Below are 17,534 nucleotides of genomic sequence, written 5' to 3' on the forward strand. Positions count from 1 at the left end.
TGAGTGGTGTTTACCATCTATATGTGATTATTAACACAAAAACCCTATAGAGCAAAGTTAATTTTGCCAGCACATTTCAGTTTTGAAGTGTAATTCTTAGGAATGTAGGAGAAATCTTGGAAATGCAGAGTTAATGTTGCATTTCACAATAAGACACCCTTCAGTCTGCCCACAATAGCCTGAGAAAAATCAGAAGATATTACCAGTATCACTTTATCACTGAACACAAGGAACCCAATTGTTAAAAATCATTGCTGCAAAGTGGCAAATAAGCATTATAAGTCTTTTGACTTGAAGAGCTCTGTACTGGTGGTATCATCATTCAGGAATCTTTTATCCCATTTATTCTAATTTTGTAGAAATTTCTACTGTAGCTTTAGATCTAACCTACCAATTTTGAGCTGTTTACAGTCTTTTATGTGAATTTTTAGAAGAGGTAAGCAAAAAAAACCAGGCTTATAATGGATGCTAACTTGCAATTTAAAGGATAAAATAATCAGTAACTTAAAAGCAGCAAATCTTTATATTGGGACATGATGGCCCAATATTATTGTATAACACACAAGTGTAACTAAGCATCCCTCTTTATTTTTAAACATGGAAGTGCCTATGGAAAATATAAATCATGACAGAAGTGCAAGAACTCACAGCAAGAACTCTTTGTTGCTTGCCTTGCACTTCCTCTCCAGCAGCTCTTTCCACCCCACCCTTGTGCTCAGCTGTTGCTACTTTTCATCCCAGACAGAAGGCAGGGCAGGTTGGCACCTTAAAGACTAACTGGTGCAGAGTTATGAGTTTTCATAGACAACAACCTACTTTGGCAGATGCTACCTTCTGGGCACGTCTACACAAGATGTTTACCGCAGAGTCGTCTTATATTAGCTCTTCAGCAAATGTCTTGCTAATGTAGCAAATGTCTACACATGCAGACCTATTAGGCAACAGATTACTAATAAACTCCACATCAGGATAGTATTTGTAAATACAAGCATTATCCTGCTGTGGAGTATTTTACTACACAGCAGCGCACATATAGATGCTGACAGGGCTGGCTGGGGCAAAAGGGTGTGCTTCCATATGAGGGCTGCCTACCGGCTAGCTCTGCACTGGAGTACCCTCATGCCCCAGCCAGCCCCTGAGCAGCCCCAGTCTGGCAGGCTGACAACCCAGGCCACCTACCAGCTGGGGATGCTCTGACCTGGCTCAACATGCTGTGGTCCTGGGCACACATACAAACAATGCGTCCAGGAGCAATAAACTCTGGCACAATATGCCGAAGTTTACTGCTGCGTATTTACTGCATGTGTAGACATTCCCTCTGCCTGATTTCTAACACAGCTAACCACCTCCCTTCATTCCGGTTATTCTTAATTCCAAATTAATAAAACAGATTGTCCTTATTTCAGTACTTTGAAGTCAAACAATGAGTTACGATTTAAAATTCCACCTCATTTTCAGTAAATGCTTCTCTGTCATGAAACAGAAAACTTCCTAAGATTCATAGATTCATAGATGTTAGGGTCGGAAGGGACCTCAATAGATCATTAAGTCCAACCCCCTGCATAAGCAGGAAAGAGTGCTGGGTCTAAATGACCCCAGCTAGATACTCGTCTAACCTCCTCTTGAAGACCCCCAGGGTAGGGGAGAGCACCACCTCCCTTGGGAGCCCGTTCCAGACCTTGGCCACTCGAACTGTGAAGAAGTTCTTCCTAATGTCCAATCTAAATCTGCTCTCTGCTAGCTTGTGGCCATTGTTTCTTGTAACCCCCGGGGGCGCCTTGGTGAATAAATCCAAGATAGTAATAAAAACTACACAGTGTAGCAGAAAGCCCCCTTTTTCTCTTGCCTGCATTTGCTCTCCCCTCTTTGGATATGTTTCTCTTTTTCTACCTTTCTTCCTTCCTCTTTCTTTCACTTTAAGATAAGGAATTGTGTTTTAAAATTTCTATGTGTGCATTTTGTGTCTCCCTTTGTAGTTTGGTATTTTTATCTATTTGTGTGCCATGGCATTTGTAGCTTATATTTTGTACTCCTCACCTTTCAACTAAATGTGTTTTAGTAAGTTATACATTGTAACAATGTTAACAAGGGCAGGAATCAAACTGTCCTTCTCTGAGTTAGACGCGGGAGCGGCGAGAGACGCGCGGGTGAAAGCTCGCTGCGCCCCCACTCCCCCGAAGCCCCCCAGAAACCCTCCAGCAGCCGCGGAGCCCCCCGCTGACCCCCAGCGCAGCCGGGGTAAGCGGGGCCCGTGGAGAGAGGGGCTAACCCCTTAGTGTGTGTGTGGGAGGCGGCAGCTGAGTGGAGCCGGGCCGGGTCAAGCCCCGCCCAGGCCCCTACTTCGCCCAGCCCCCCAGGGAGCCACGCGACCAGGCTGCACAAACAGGCGCGCTTCTCTGCCGGCGCGTGAGTTAGCGCGGAGTTCGCACGGGAGAGCGCGCGGGAGGGCGCCAGACCCTGCCTGCGCACCCCCCAGGGTAGACAGTCCCAGCTGTAGCCAGCCTACCAGAGGCATGACACGGATGGGCACGCGCCGCACCCCGAGGGTCCCCTCGGGGTCCGCGGCCCCCCCCTCTGGCACCTCAGAGACGGCCACCCAGACGGAGCCCCTGGTTCCGGGCTCCACGCAGACGGAGCCCCTGGCTCTCGGCTGCGGGGGCTGCCTGTCCCTTTTTCAGGCTCTGGGGCCTGGGAGCATGGCGACCTCCCCTTGCGGGGTCTGCTCCCTTTTGGGGTCTCTGGCACGCCAGCTGGAGGAGCTCCAGGCCACAGTCCACAGACTGCGTGCCATCAGGGACTGCGAGCAGGAGATAGACTCCTACTGCCAGGCCCTTCTCCCCCGGGAGGCAGAGGGTAGATCACAGTCTCCCTCCAGGCCAGAGGAGGAATCTGGGACCTCCTGCTGTGTCCAGCCAGGGGCATGGACCAAGGTGGTCAAGGGCCCTAAGGCCAGCCGCACCAAGGCCCCACCCCCGCCACAACTGAGCAACAGGTATGCACCTCTTGGTGCCCCAGCAGAGCCTGCTGAGTTGCCGGCCCCCACAGGCAACATGGGCCCAACTGCAACTCCCGCCCCTGCTCTCCCCAAGACAAAACGTAAGGTGTTTGTTGTGGACACTGGAGTCAGAAGCGGACTGGCCAAGTTCGCCGATGACACCAAACTTTGGGGCAAAGCATCCACGCCAGAAGACAGGCGGGTGATCCAGGCTGACCTGGACAGGCTCAGCAAGTGGGCGGATGAGAATCTGATGGTGTTCAACGCCGATAAATGCAAGGTTCTCCACCTTGGGGAAAAAAAAACCCGCAGCATCCTTATAGGCTCGGCAGTGCTATGTTGGTTAGCACTATGGAAGAAAGAGACTTGGGGGTCATCATTGACCACAAGATGAACATGAGCCTGCAATGCGATGCTGCGGCTAGTAAAGCGACCAAAACGCTGGCTTGCATCCATAGATGCTTCTCAAGCAAATCCCGGGACGTCATTCTCCCCCTGTACTCGGCCTTAGTGAGGCCGCAGCTGGAGTACTGCGTCCAGTTTTGGGCTCCGCAATTCAAAAAGAATGTGGAGAAGCTTGAGAGAGTCCAGAGAAGAGCCACGCGCATGATCAGGGGTCAGGGAAGCAGACCCTACGATGACAGGCTGAGAGCCCTGGGGCTCTTTAGCCTGGAAAAGCGCAGGCTCAGGGGCCACCTACAAGTTTATCGGGGTGATCACCAGTATCTAGGGGAACGTTTGTTCACCAGAGCGCCCCAAGGGATGACGAGGACGAATGGTCACAAACTACTACAAGATTGTTTCAGGCTGGACATAAGGAAGAATTTCTTTACTGTCCGAGCCCCCAAGGTCTGGAACAGCCTGCCGCCGGAGGTTGTTCAAGCGCCTTCATTGAACACCTTCAAGTTGAAACTGGATGCTTATCTTGCTGGGATCCTATGACCCCAGCTGACGTCCTGCCCTTTGGGCGGGGGGCTGGACTCGATGATCTTCCGAGGTCCCTTCCAGCCCTAATGTCTATGAAATCTATGTATCAGGCTGGCCCCTGAAAGAGCGAGTGAATCAGTGATTGAATGTGTAACAAGGTAGCACACAGCAATTAACACCTGGGAAGCTGCAGATCAACCAACGGAAGAACTCAATAGAAGACAATGCAACAACCAGGAAATCTCTAAACATCACTGATCAAAGGCTAGAAGCCCTGGCCTGAGTTAATCAACGCCAGAGACCAACTTTTGGTCTGAATATCTCCAGATCAACCGCTCCCAGAGCCCTATTCTAAATTCATCAGCGGACTCCCAAACCTGCACGTACATGCGGACGACCCCTGGGGCTGACAGATGCCATCCAGTAGCCACCAAGGGGGGGGGAGGGGGGAGAAGTCCCACGAGGGTCAATGACCCCTGCATTGGGCAAACCTGAAAACTGGGGAGTCACCAAAGTCTGCCAGGGACAGATAAAAGGCAGTGAAAAGTGACCCTCAGTGGCGCCCTCTTGATCTCCAACTCGACCAGACCTGTCCAGCCAGAAGGACCAGCCGGCGACCCCCTTCTGGAAGATAACACCACACTGAAAGAAGCCTCAACGACAGACTCCAGCGCTTGTAGGATAGGTATACCTGACTCTGTAGCCTGCTACTGTGTGTGTGTATGTGTGTGCATGTGTGTATGTGGGGACCAGCCCCAAGGTTTATGATTACAGTGTTTCAATCCGCCTAATAAACTAGAATTTTGAGGATCCCCAGTTGGACATTTGTAGCCAACAATAGAAACAGTTTAATTCTTAATTCCTTAGGTTATTTTGCCATTTTTTTTTTACAGGGATGGGATCATCTAAGGCTGTACACAAAAGACAATATGGATTGATTCTTCTTTCAGTTCCAGCAAAGTAAATCTGAAGCAACTCTACTGAAGTCAAAAGGTTTGATTCCACCAGAGGGTACAAGTAGTAACTACATAAACCTCAGGGTATTACTTGTATCCTATTAAGAGAATAGGATTCAGTGTCACTGGAGTTAGTCCAAATGTGAATCACATATTTACTAATGTTGTATCTATGGATATGTAGAATATTTACTTATACCAGTATTATTATTATTGTTATTATGATTACTTCTGCTACTACATTTGATATCCTTTAATAGAATGCATTTACTAGAAGAAAACATAAATTATCATTTAAAATATTAAATCAAAATATGGATTTTTCCTTGTTCTCAAAGGATATGTAGGGTTATATCCAAAAAGAAAGGACTTAGGCTTCTAAAGGGAATTTCAAGTGGAATTTAAGTACCTAGATCCAAGTGATCAATCTACAAACACTCTTACTGCTCAGAGGCCTAGGTTTTCACCAGTCAAGTTAAGTGAGTGTCTAAACTTCTGCTGTAGAAGTGCTGTCATCTGGTCTGAACTGAGCACCTTGGTACATATCTCCCTTAGGGCTCTGAAAACATCAGGAGTGCTCTGAGCACACCTGCCATGCTCTGAGTACACTGAGTCCAGCAAAAAAGCCAGCAACCATGGTCCCTTCCATTTTAAGACATGGCCAGCAACAGTGCCTACCACACGTGCTCAGGGAGTGGAAGACCTAGGTCTTCTTCAGCCTCAGGGGTTTCAAGCCCACATCTCCCACTTCCAAGGTGACTATCTTACCTTCCAAGCTATCTGCAAGGTTGAGGGTGATCTCCACCCCTCCCGCTGAAGCTAGGCCACTGTAGAAATGAATGCAAGATTCATAGGCCAGAGGAAGAGACTAGGATTATGACTCTTGAGGCCCAATGATGGCAGGTGGAGATGGGAGGATAAAAGGTGCGGGCCTGGATTCCAGAGCCTGCTCCTATTACTCTTTATGTATTTCAGTCAATGACTTTCTAATGAAAAATACATAAGCCTTGGAGCTCGTTCCAGAGCGCAAGACTCCTCCCTCCTAGGAGAGTGTCCGAATTATTGTGCTACATTCATGCTCTCTTTCTGGTCCCACATATTGCATTCTTTTCTCCACAGTGGTCCAGCTTCAGCAAAAGGGATGAAAAGTGCCCCTCCTCTCCTATCTGATCTACACTGTCATGGGGAAGACACTGTTCTGGGTGATGGATGGCATGGGGATGAACCCAATTAGACAGAGGAGGTCCTAGAACCTAGTACAAGTCCACTAACAACTTGGCACTTATATAAAAGATGGTCACCACCATTTTCTCCTCCTTGTCCAGCCATATTCTAAAAGACAAAAAATGAGGTAGCCCTTGTGCCCAAATGGACAGCTTAGACACCTAAATCCAGGAAGCAGTTTCAGTATCAATCCCTATCTCATACAGGCATATGTCAGAGCTGTAGGCAGGTACCTAAATCTTTTTTTAGGTACCTGCCTACAGGTACCTAAAAAAGGCAGAATTTAAGATGTTTTTAAGAATTTAAGACACCCTCTCTTCAACTTTTTCTATGGCTGGGCTAGGTGTCTCCTTCTATAAATCAAATTCCTAGGTGCCTAACTCCCCGCATTGCTTGAGTATGGAATATTAGTGCCCAATTCAGGATTGTAAATTCTCTTCCTGAAGGCAAGGCTGAGCATTGCCATATATAAGCCCTTTTGTGGATCTGCCCTGTAATTGTTTTTGCTTTAAAAAACATAAAAATAGCCACAAACCCATAACTGAAGCCCAGAGCTTTGCACTTAGGTAGGAACAAAAAGGTTAAATGAAATCTTACACTGCCTAGGAACTGGAGATGAAATAAGGTGGGATAAAGCATGGTTGAGCTCTAGGGTAGGAAGGAAAAAATTGCTGGGAAGGAAGTGCAGGGCAAGCAACAAAGAGGTCAGAGAAGTTGGAAGAACATCTGGAAAGTAAAGCCTTGAACCAAACAGAGTCACAGGAAAGGAAATTTTGAATGTAGTTGCAAGTTGTAAAAAAACAATGCAACACAACTAAAGGAAATTAAATAAATGTTTTACAACCAGCTTTTCTATCTGTTGAAGTATTTAGAGCTAATGTAATACCAAGAATCTATTTATTTCAAAGATCACTGGATTAAGTACTTAGGGACAGATTTCAAAGGTATTTAGGAACTTAAAATATATGGACGGGCGGATCCTATTCCACTGATTAGTACCTAAGGCCCCTGGGCAGACATTGCATTTATGGCAGATGGCCCCCCAACTTCAAATGAACTCTCTTAAGCAACACTAACTCTCATCCTCACCAAGGCACCAGGCCTGTCTTGCCTGCTGTGCCCCCATATCAATTCAGACCATCAACAATGAACTGAATAACAAGGAGTACAACATCTAAGGTTCATTTACCTGCAACTCTATCAAGGTCATGCATGCCATTACCTGCTTACAGTGTCCGTCTACCACCTATGTCAGACAGATAGGGCAAGCTCTACATGCCAGAATGAATGAACAACAATCTGACATCAGCTGCAGAAAGACACAAGGGCCGCCCACTCTCTTGAACCAGACTGGGGGGTCTGCAAGTACAGGATGTGGGGAGCCAATCAGGTATTCCCACTTAGCAAGTTTAAAGCTCCATGACTACATTCATCCTACTTCCCACTCAGCAAGTTCAAACCTGCATGCCTGGCATCCCCACATCCAGGTGTGCAAGTATCAGGCAAGAGGGAGCCACTCAGCAAGTTTAAAGGCACATGCCTGGCTCCCCCAGCCTGGCTCTTGCACAGATTACAGCTTGCCACTGTCGGTGGAACCTGGGTTCAGTATGCTAGGCTTCACTTGAGCTGGCAAATTGAAAGGACATGATTGGGATCTAATCTCTGATTCTCAAGGTCATGCATCCTGACACAATTGTTTGGATCAGATCCCGTTGCCCCTTTGAATTAAAATCTGCCAGGGATCTACGTGTGATCTCACTCTAACCTGCACAAGTCCCTGAAGAATAGGGACTGAATTATAGGGTTAATGCAAGAAGTAGAAAGAACTTCCTCTTCCTGCATGCAATTTTGCGACAGCCTTAAGGTTCCAGAAGTAAGTGTGTTAACATTTTTTCAAGGACTTGAGAAGGGTGGGAATAAGATCACATTTAGGCATTTAAATCGACTTAGACACCTAATAAAAAAAAATATCTGGCCCTTAGACAGATATAGGAAAGTGTCTTTGACTTTTAAAAGGTGCAGACAGAAATTGTGTTTGTTGCACAATAAACCCCACAGCTGCAGAGTGCTTTTCAAGTGGCAAATTAACCCCCAAAGAGGTATCAGATACAGGTGCTATACTTTGGAATGCCTCAAGGAACTTGTGTTCCCTAGGGTTAATTTGTTGCGCAATCAGGGATGGTCTGATGCAGCCCAGGCCCGTCCCTGGGGCTGTCAGAAGGAAGGGAGGGGAAGTGAGCTGCTGCCTGGGGTTTGCCCAGCCTGGACTGGAAGTGGGGACAGGGTAGGTGGATCAGAGGCCCCCACCTCACAGCCCTGACAGTGCCCCACACTCCAGCTCAGGCCAGCTTGCTCCCTCTCCCCGCTGCTGCCTCTCCGTCAGTAGGAATGAGGGCAGGGCTGGGGGGACAGGCGGTTCCTCAGCTGCAGGCAGGCTCCTTGGGCTCCTGCAGCCAGGCTTGACCCCCCTCTAACCTTCCCACAACCCATCTGATGCCGATCAGGCCAGCTCAGCACTGCTTGTCCTTGACAGCAGAGATACTGTACATGATTTCCACCTCCATACGGCCTCTGCAAGGGACGGGTCTCCCACCCTGGCATTTACACTGGGGTGCCTCCATCTCATTCCAGCTGTTCTCAGAGCAGCAGGCAGAACAGTGGACAGGGCACCATCTGTTGGGTCTTGAGGGCACTATAACTCATGGCACTAACTCAAGTGCCATGAGTTAGAGCAGGGACCTGCGTGTCTGTCAGCACCCTAAATGCCCACGTGCATCTTTATGCACCTAAATACTTTTGAAAATCTAGTCCTTAGACCTCAAAATATGTTTTCTTTTCCTTTCTGAAATGTCCCCTTAGCTACTGAAACTTCATCAGATCGCTGTCAAATCATTTTGGCTGCTTGCAGATGTTAAAAAAACCCTAAAAAATATGTTTCACCAAAAGAGGCAGTGCCTTAGTTGGACGTGGCATACCCAACGTCTATATAGATTGGGCACTTCAGCAGGACGTTTTGGCACTTTTAGCTAAAGGTGATTCAATCACCTATTAGATAAAAGTGCTAAAAATGTCCCGTTAAAGCACTCACTCTATATAGACACTGGGTAAGCCAGGGCCCACTAAGGCACTGCTTCTTCTGGGCATGCGTGGGGCTCAGCACCAGAATGTACTGAGTTTAATGTAAAGAGCTATTTGTGGGGGGAGTGGGGATTAACATCTGTAAGCAACCCTTGAGGGGTACATATAGAGCCTTGAAGCTCACAATGTTTTATTATTCACTGCATACCTAAAGATAATGGTTATGACATCCCAAGATATGGGAAAAAGTTACATTTCCAGTCATGGGAATTAACTAGTTACAAAGTTAAAGAAATGGCTAACTTTTAACTTTAACTAGTTTAAAAAAAAAGGTTAATTTTAACTTTTTTTAAAGCGTAAGTCAAAAGTTAAAAATAATTGAAAGCCAGCTTTCCCAGAGTTTTTCCTGACACAGCCACTCTCTAGGACTTACATGGAATGATATTTCTTTATTGAAATGCTAGGACTTCTTGTTTGAGAGACAGAGAGTAGCGTGCCTTCCTATGAAATATGGTCTCTTAAGAACTATGTCTCACAGTTCCTTAGTTCATGCTGGCATTTTCTGTTGATTTGCAGAAGTCAAAAGGGCAGCCAGTTGGCTGCAGGAGAGGGAACAAGCACAAGCAAGCAGAGACATTGATCCCAGTAAGAGCGGGAGCAAGTAGTGAGGGTGAAGCAGATGATGACTTTTTTAATTTAATGAAGATCAGAACCAGCAGCCCAAGGCCCAAGAAGTTGAGCATTACTTCTCATCTGTGAGAAACTTATCTGAGATGTCACCTACTATGAAAAAACTATTCATCTGTTAAAACACAAGCATTCCCTCATCTGCCCATGTAGAGAGATCGTTCAGTAGTGGGGGCTTAGTTTTGCAAGACAGAAAAGGAAAATTGTCAGGTGTAAATTTTGAAATGCAGCTTTTGCTGAAGTTCAATAAGCATGTTTAAAACATTTCTGCTATGCAACTGAGCAGACTTTTTCTCGTTTAAACTGATTTTCTCGTTTCAGTCTACTCTTGATTTTCAGACACTTTCATTATTTCTAATTCAGATGTGTTTCATACCCTTTTGTTACCTTTTGAGCAATAAAAATTGTAACAACAGAGGTTTTCTGTGGAAACAGCTTTCATTTGTCACCTGGCTATGAATATCTCTTTTCTGTTATTCTGGTATACCTATATGATGCATTGACTTTTACAAAGTACTTCACATGGAGAGGGTGAGAAGGATCTAACATTACATAGGTATTGGTAAATTGTTATTCTGAAAACTGTATGACAATTATAACATTGTTTTCAGGAAAAACAGGGTGAGTTACAAGTAAATTAATGTGCTTCTGTGGGCTTATAGAAAAGAAACCCACTCATTGCATTTGAAAATGAAAAATGATGCTAAGAGGCAATTCACCGTGTTTCACGCATTTCTCACGAATCAACTTTTAACTAGTTACTCTCTTTTTAACTTACCTTTTAACTAGTTGAAAGTAGAAATATTTAACTTTTAACTTAAGTTAATTTTAAAGACTTCTAACTTTTAACTTTAGTTATGTTTTTCATAAACTTTTCCCATGACTATATTTTTCTCCCATGTTGTGTTCCACATACAGTTCTTATGAACCACTATTGAACAAAAACAGCTGGCTCCAAACGAGAGGAGCTCTATGTTATCTGCAGACCAAATAAACTCAGAATAGTCATGCCCAATCCAGGATGATGATGTTAGCTCATAGCGCTGGTCATTTAAACAGTGAATGAAACAGATTATTGACATTAAGGTAAGAGGTGGGCTGGATTTTTTTCTTCTGTATATGCTTAAATACTATACAGTTACCTGAGATAGCCAAATTTAAGGATAGATGAATGAAGAAATATGTAGACAGAATTCTAAGTTATTGATGTCCTAAGATATATCATATAATTTGGAAAATTGCTAAAAATAGCTACTAGGGTCAAAACAATAAACTGATATTCTATAAAATAAATTACTTTAATAAGAGGTAAGGAATTCTCAAAACAACTTTTCCATTTAGTTAATAAAATTGGAATATATGAATAAATTACAGCCTACTGCATGATAAAAACATGACCTCTTCCATAAGTTTTTTAACATCAAACAGTATATTATAAAAACCTTTATAAATCTTTTCATCATTAAACAGCTAAAATATTTTCTTGTAATTTCTTAAATTTGCATTTAGACATAATGCAAAAACAATTAAATAATTGGGTAAGAATATATCCCACACATCCCTAACAATTCTTTCAATATCACAGACTGATGAGCTTTACTCTCATGCATCCTATGTCTTCAGAATCTTGGGTGTGTGAATCCTGCTTTATTACACTGATCCTTATAATCTTACTCCTGTGGGTAGTCCAGCTGAGCCAAAGGAGGTTGGCTACATCAATAGTTTTACATGAGTTTAAGAGTTTGAAGGATCAGGGCCTTAAACTGGTATTTGTGAAGGATTCTCTATATACTGTTCTTTCTTGTTTCTTAGAATGATCCTATAATAACGAATGTAATTGTGCATTTCTGTATCAGGTTCAAGGCCTTTAGATCTTGCATAAACCAGTGACTGTTTGTTTAGGTTTCTGTGAATCAACTAGCTGGTAATCTATTTCCTGCAGAAGGCAAAAAACAGCTTTGGCAAAGTAGCCAGCGCAGCTTCCAAAAATATTTGGTGATGTAGATGAAATTACTATTTGGGAGACTTGCACTTCCCACTGGTCTCATAACAAGACCATGAAATCTCTTCACAGCAACTCCAGGCCACCATGCCAATACAGGAGTAACTCTACTAGTAAATCCATTTCATATTTAAAACCATTTTTAAAGATTTTAGAGCAAAGAATTATGTTATACCAGCATTTAAAAAACCTTTGCAATTGGAAACTATTTTTTTAATTACTAAAATTAGCCCTGATGATGCAGTAAACTTTTTGCAATACCTCAGAATACCAGGCTACCTACATGGGTACCCAAACTTTGATTTCAGTTTGTACCTACATTTTTAAATAGCGATGCCATATTATCAGGAAGTACAAGTCAAGAGAGCTCCACTAACTTATGGGGACCTATACTAATTTGGACCACTGAAGACAGCCCCACTTCTCCTCACAATTTCCATATTCTGTCCAAAACCCTGCATAAAATAATCTTGTCACTTTTAGGGAATGTCTGAAGGTACTATTGCTCTCATTTAGGATGTGGTCTACAGGATGGCAAGGAGATATACTACAACATGATGACGTTGCATTGAAATATGGCAAATAAAGACAACAAATAGAAATGGCCATGAACTATATTGTAGATTGGACATCTGTTAAGGTACTTCAGGAATCAATGTGAGGTCCACATTTAGTATCTTCATTTGTGACCTCAGTGAAGGCATAAACAGAGCATTAATATAGCCTGTAGATAATACTATGGTTCTGATTCTGCTAGTACTTGTATATACATAGAAGCTATCCTATTGCTTTCAAAGGTCAATACAGTTAAGCATAAGCGTTTGCAGGATCAGGGATTAATTTGAAGACACTAAGATTACTAGTGAAGAAAGAGAGAAGTAATTTAAACAAACTAATAGAGATTAGAGACATGGGCAGGAAACACAAAAAAAAAAATCTGTCTACAAAAATGCAAGCTAATACTTCTGGATAAAATTGATTATCAATAGAAGCAAGAAATCTGGAACGTGATAATGCTGCCAAAATTCTATAAATGATAATATCAAATGTAAATTTATATATTGCAATATGGCAGCAAAAGACACTACTGTACATTTAGGTCTGACTAACAAAAATATCACACAACAAAAGACAAAGTCTCTTTCTCTAGGACTCTGGCGCAGCCATGTTTGAAATACGGTATGTATCTTGGTGCCTAACTGCCAGAAATATATTGACAAATGGAGGAAGTTACAAAGAAAACAACAAAAATGATCACAGGAAGAAATGCTTGATGAGATGTGATTATATCAGCTAAACAGGCACCATTTGGCCAGTAACTAAGGAGGGTGGGGGGACACCCAACAAATATATATAACACCCAACAAATATTTATAGTCTATAATTACTAAGAGGACAGAGAAATTACTCTAAGTGATACAAACAGGTATGGCTAGCAGAAAAAGGATAAAAAATAAAGAAGGAAAAATTTAGGAAATATAGAAAAATTCCTGAAAATGAGGCATTAGGATGGGAAAGAGTCTCCAGAAAGGGCTTAAGCATCATTATCTAAGACATTAAAACTAGACTGAAAAAAGTGTAAGAAAATGTAGCTAAGGGAACAATCCTGAACTGGCAGAAAAATGCCATCAATATTCTGTGCCCTTATGAGACATCACAACGTTGCAATGGAATGTCATAGCATCAACTTTACTCATATTGGAATGATCTCATTAATAATTTCATCATAATTTAAGAATTGAGTGAAAAAAGAAAGCTGTTTCTGTGAGTTAAATTTTCTTTTTGCATGTAGATTAATAAAGTTATAGGGCTTACTGCTGTTATATCATGTGTGTTTATTGAAGATCCAGAGCCTGAAACTATTAAAAGAGTTCTAAGACACAGAACTAGCTGTAGGGCGCAAAAATAACATCAAATAATCCTAACTACCATGACAGTGCTACAGGGAGTTGTTTCTAAATTTGGCATGTATTAAGGTCATAATGGCTGGCTTTGAAGAATACAGAACAGGCTCATTAACATCACATGAACTGCAAGTTATATAGTAAGACCAGATCAATCAGAGATTTGGTCAGTCAGGCAACTAGAGACCATACTCCCATAGAAAAGGGAGTACACGAGGAATGGTCATCTCTCAAAAACATAATCCTTGAAGCACAGGCGAAAGCCATTGCATCGCACAAGAAATGTAATCAACGGGCAAGGAACCTCCCTTGGCTGAACACGGAACTATATGACCTCATTAAACTCAAAAGAGAAGCCTACACCCATGGGAAAATAGGAAGCATCGCCAAAGTGGACTACACAGCAGTTGCCTGCACCTGTAGAGAGCGGTCCAGAAAAGCTAAAGCACAAACCGAACTCAGGCTAGCTACAGGAATCAAGGACAAAAAAAAGTTCTTCTTCAGATATGTGGGAAGTTGAAAAAAGAAAAAGATAGGGACCCATTGCTAATCTGGCAACTGACATCTGACGCCCAAGAAAGGGCCAATATCCTAAACAACTTTTTTGTATTGGTTTTTCACTCTCCCAAGGGGATCACGCTGTCAGAAAGGACACAAACTAGGAGCACTCCTGGGAGCAGGTGATGGGCCCAAAATTGATGTGGATCAGGTGAGGGAACACCTTGAGAAACTGGACATTCACAAGTCCATGGGCCCAGATGCAATGCACCTGAGAGTCTTCAAGGAGCTGGCAGACATCACTGCATCCCCCTTGGCAAAGATATTTGAAAATTCATGGTGCTCAGGCAAGGTCCCAGAAGACTGGAAAAAAGCCAATGTGGTCCCTATCTTCAAGAAAGGGAGGAGGGATGACCCGGAGAATTATAGACCGATCAGTCTGACATCTGTCCCTAGAAAAATCCTGGAGAAAACTGTCAAGGGATCCATCAAAGCCAGACTAATGGAAGGCAAGCATCTGAATGCCAGCCAACATAGCTTTGTGACTGGCAGGTCTTGTCTGACCAACCTCATCTTCTTCTATGTCCAGGGCACATGTTACCTGGTCAAGGGAGATAATGTGGATGTCATATCTAGATTTCAAGAAAGACTTTGACCTAGTTTCCCATGATGTCCTCATGGTTAAGCTGTGGAACTGTGGCCTTGATCATCTTATGGTCCAATGGCTAAGTAACTGGCTACGGGGTCAGACCCAAAGAGTACTAGCTGACAGGAGCAAATCAACATGGTGCAGGGTGACCAGTAGAGTCCCTCAGGGCTCACTACTTGGGCCGGTGCTCTTTAACATCTTCATTGACCATGTGGATTCAGGAGTCAGATGCGAACTAGGAAAGTTCATGGATGACACCAAATTATGGGAGAGGGAGGTCACAATGCAGGACAAGCTGGGGATACAGGCTGACTTGGACTTGGACATGCCCTCCAGGTGGGCTGACCAAAACCTGATGGACTTCAATGTAGAGAACTGCAAGGTGCTGCACCTTGCCTTCAACAAACTTACAGTCACTAGCACCACAACCGAAAGAGACTTGGGCATCTTGATTGACCACAAGATGAATACGAGCCACCAATGAAATGCTGTAGCTAGCAAAGCAAACCAAACTCTGGTGTGCATCCACCAATGCATCTCAAGCAAAACCGGGGATGTCATCCTTCCACCTTACTCGGGCCTGGTGAGACGGCAGCTGGAGTACCACGTCCAGTTTCGGGCCCCCCACTTCAGGAGGCATGTGGAAAAGCTTGAGAAAGTCCAGAGGAGAGACACTTGTATGATTCAAGGCCTGGAGGGCAGGCCGTATGAAGAGAGGCTGAGGGACTTGGGACTCTTCAGTGTGGAAAAGAGAAGGCTCAGGGGGCACTTGGTAGCACCCTACAATTATATAAGAAGGGTTCACCAGGACCTGGGAGAACAGCTGTTCACCTGAGCTCCCCAAGGGATAACAAGGTATAACTGCCATAAACTCCAGGAAGGCCGATTTAGACTAGACATAAGAAAAAAGTTCTTTACGGTGTCAGTGTCTGGGGTGTGGAACAGACTTCCCCCCAGAGGTGGTGCAGGCACCTACCCTGGGCTCCTTCAAAAAACGTAGATGTTTTCCTTGCTGGGGTCATTTGATCCCAGCTGACTTCCTGCCTATGGCAGGGAGAGACTGGACTTGATCTCACAATGTCCCTTCCAGCTCCTAATGTCTATGAAATCACTCACTATGTGTCTGGTTTTTGTCTAGTCCCCTGGTCCCCATGGTGTGTTGCCAGTTTTGCAGTGCAGGACTAATCTGGCTTACCCTGTATTTTGCACACATGCAAGTTCTACTCACTTAGCACCCCTGGTCCTCTACTTCCTATCCAAAACATTCAGTCAAGTATCCCAGTACTATGTAAGTATCATGGTCAAGTATTCCTTCAGCACAGGCATAACATGAGAATGAGGAGATAAAGATACAGTTGAAAAAGGAATCTGGAGGACAGGGAGAAGAGTGGCACAAGGGATCCATGGAAGGTAAGGAGGAGGAGGTAAGGGCAGAAACCAAGAGGGGAAAGGACAAGAAGAGAAAGAAGAGAACAGGAAAGGAGAGGAGGACCAAAGAATAGAGTGTGCAAAGGGAAGAGACTGGAGGTCCCCAGGGACCAAGAGAACAGAACGGGAAGAGAGAACAGTAGGGGCTAAAATGGAGATTAGAATAAAAGGAAATAGACTGAATATACAATAATCACAAGAATGGATTAAAGGACTAAGGAAAAGAGATATAAAATGAAATGACAGGAAAACATCAAGAGCAATAGAAATGCTAAGGGGAGAAGAGACAGGAGAAAGAGAGAACTGGGGGCAGATGAAAGGGAAAAAGAGAGAATCGAAGAGATCAATGAGAAAGTCAAGCTGACTGCAGTACTTAATAACACTTGATTTTGTGTGCAAATGGCACGGCTTACCCAAAAGGATGCAAGCTAGGAGAAGGAAAATGGACATGATGTTTATTATGGTTCACACATAAGGTTATACAGCTTTCATAGCACTGGCCCATTTAAACTAAAATGGTACAATTCTCTTTATGTGGCTGCACTCCTATCATTCTAAATTAAGGGCAGGCAAAATACAGGCCACAGGCCATATCTGGCCTGCCAACTGATTCTGTCCAGCCTGTAGATACATTTTGGGTAGACCCGTATCATGTTGGTCAGTATGTTAATATGTGCTATTTTGATTAAGTGTAGAAACAACACGAAGAATCTTTGATACTATCTATAAATGCCATAACAATTTTAAGTATAGCTAGTGTTAAGCAGGATTCATTTTAAGTGCGCAGCCCTCAAAAGCTCACCAAAACTTTTTAAGTGGCCCTCCAGCCCAAATAGTTGCCCACCCCTGGTTTAAATACTAACAATTTACTCCTGCATTAGAGAGGAAATAAGCTACACTGATATAAGCAACCTGTATACTAATCTAACTGAGGCTCATTAAGAGTTATATGGGCATAAATATTTCAGTAAAAAAAGTAAACACCCCCTATATCAAATAATGATGCCAGCAGGAAACTAAGTATAAGCTGCGGAGTGAGGAAAGGTAGGGCTTGATCCAAATTTAGTACAAAAAATCGGGTAAAGCTCATAAGCCCTCAGAAATTGCCTTAAACCAATGTATCTAGTGTTGAGATCAAACACAATGTCAGCATAGTGCTTAGAATCTTTGGTAAGTCTAATCATGT

At 43.6% G+C, this 17,534-nt stretch overlaps 1 protein-coding gene and 1 long non-coding RNA gene across 13 annotated transcripts in view; one reads left to right on the forward strand and one right to left on the reverse strand.

The window, feature by feature from the left end:
- DST (dystonin) overlaps positions 1–17,534 on the reverse strand; it is a 494,468-nt gene that overhangs the window by 452,991 nt on the left and 23,943 nt on the right. The window lies entirely within an intron of this gene.
- Positions 1–17,534, forward strand: part of LOC132251384 (uncharacterized) — a 57,721-nt gene that overhangs the window by 22,496 nt on the left and 17,691 nt on the right. For all 3 annotated transcript variants that reach the window (XR_009463362.1, XR_009463364.1, XR_009463363.1), the window contains exons 2-3: positions 4,816–4,915; positions 10,786–10,953. This is a non-coding gene — a long non-coding RNA (uncharacterized LOC132251384). The remainder of the gene's footprint in view (positions 1–4,815; positions 4,916–10,785; positions 10,954–17,534) is intronic.

This window comes from Alligator mississippiensis, chromosome 1 (assembly GCF_030867095.1).
Source record: "Alligator mississippiensis isolate rAllMis1 chromosome 1, rAllMis1, whole genome shotgun sequence".
Lineage (NCBI taxonomy): Eukaryota > Metazoa > Chordata > Crocodylia > Alligatoridae > Alligator > Alligator mississippiensis.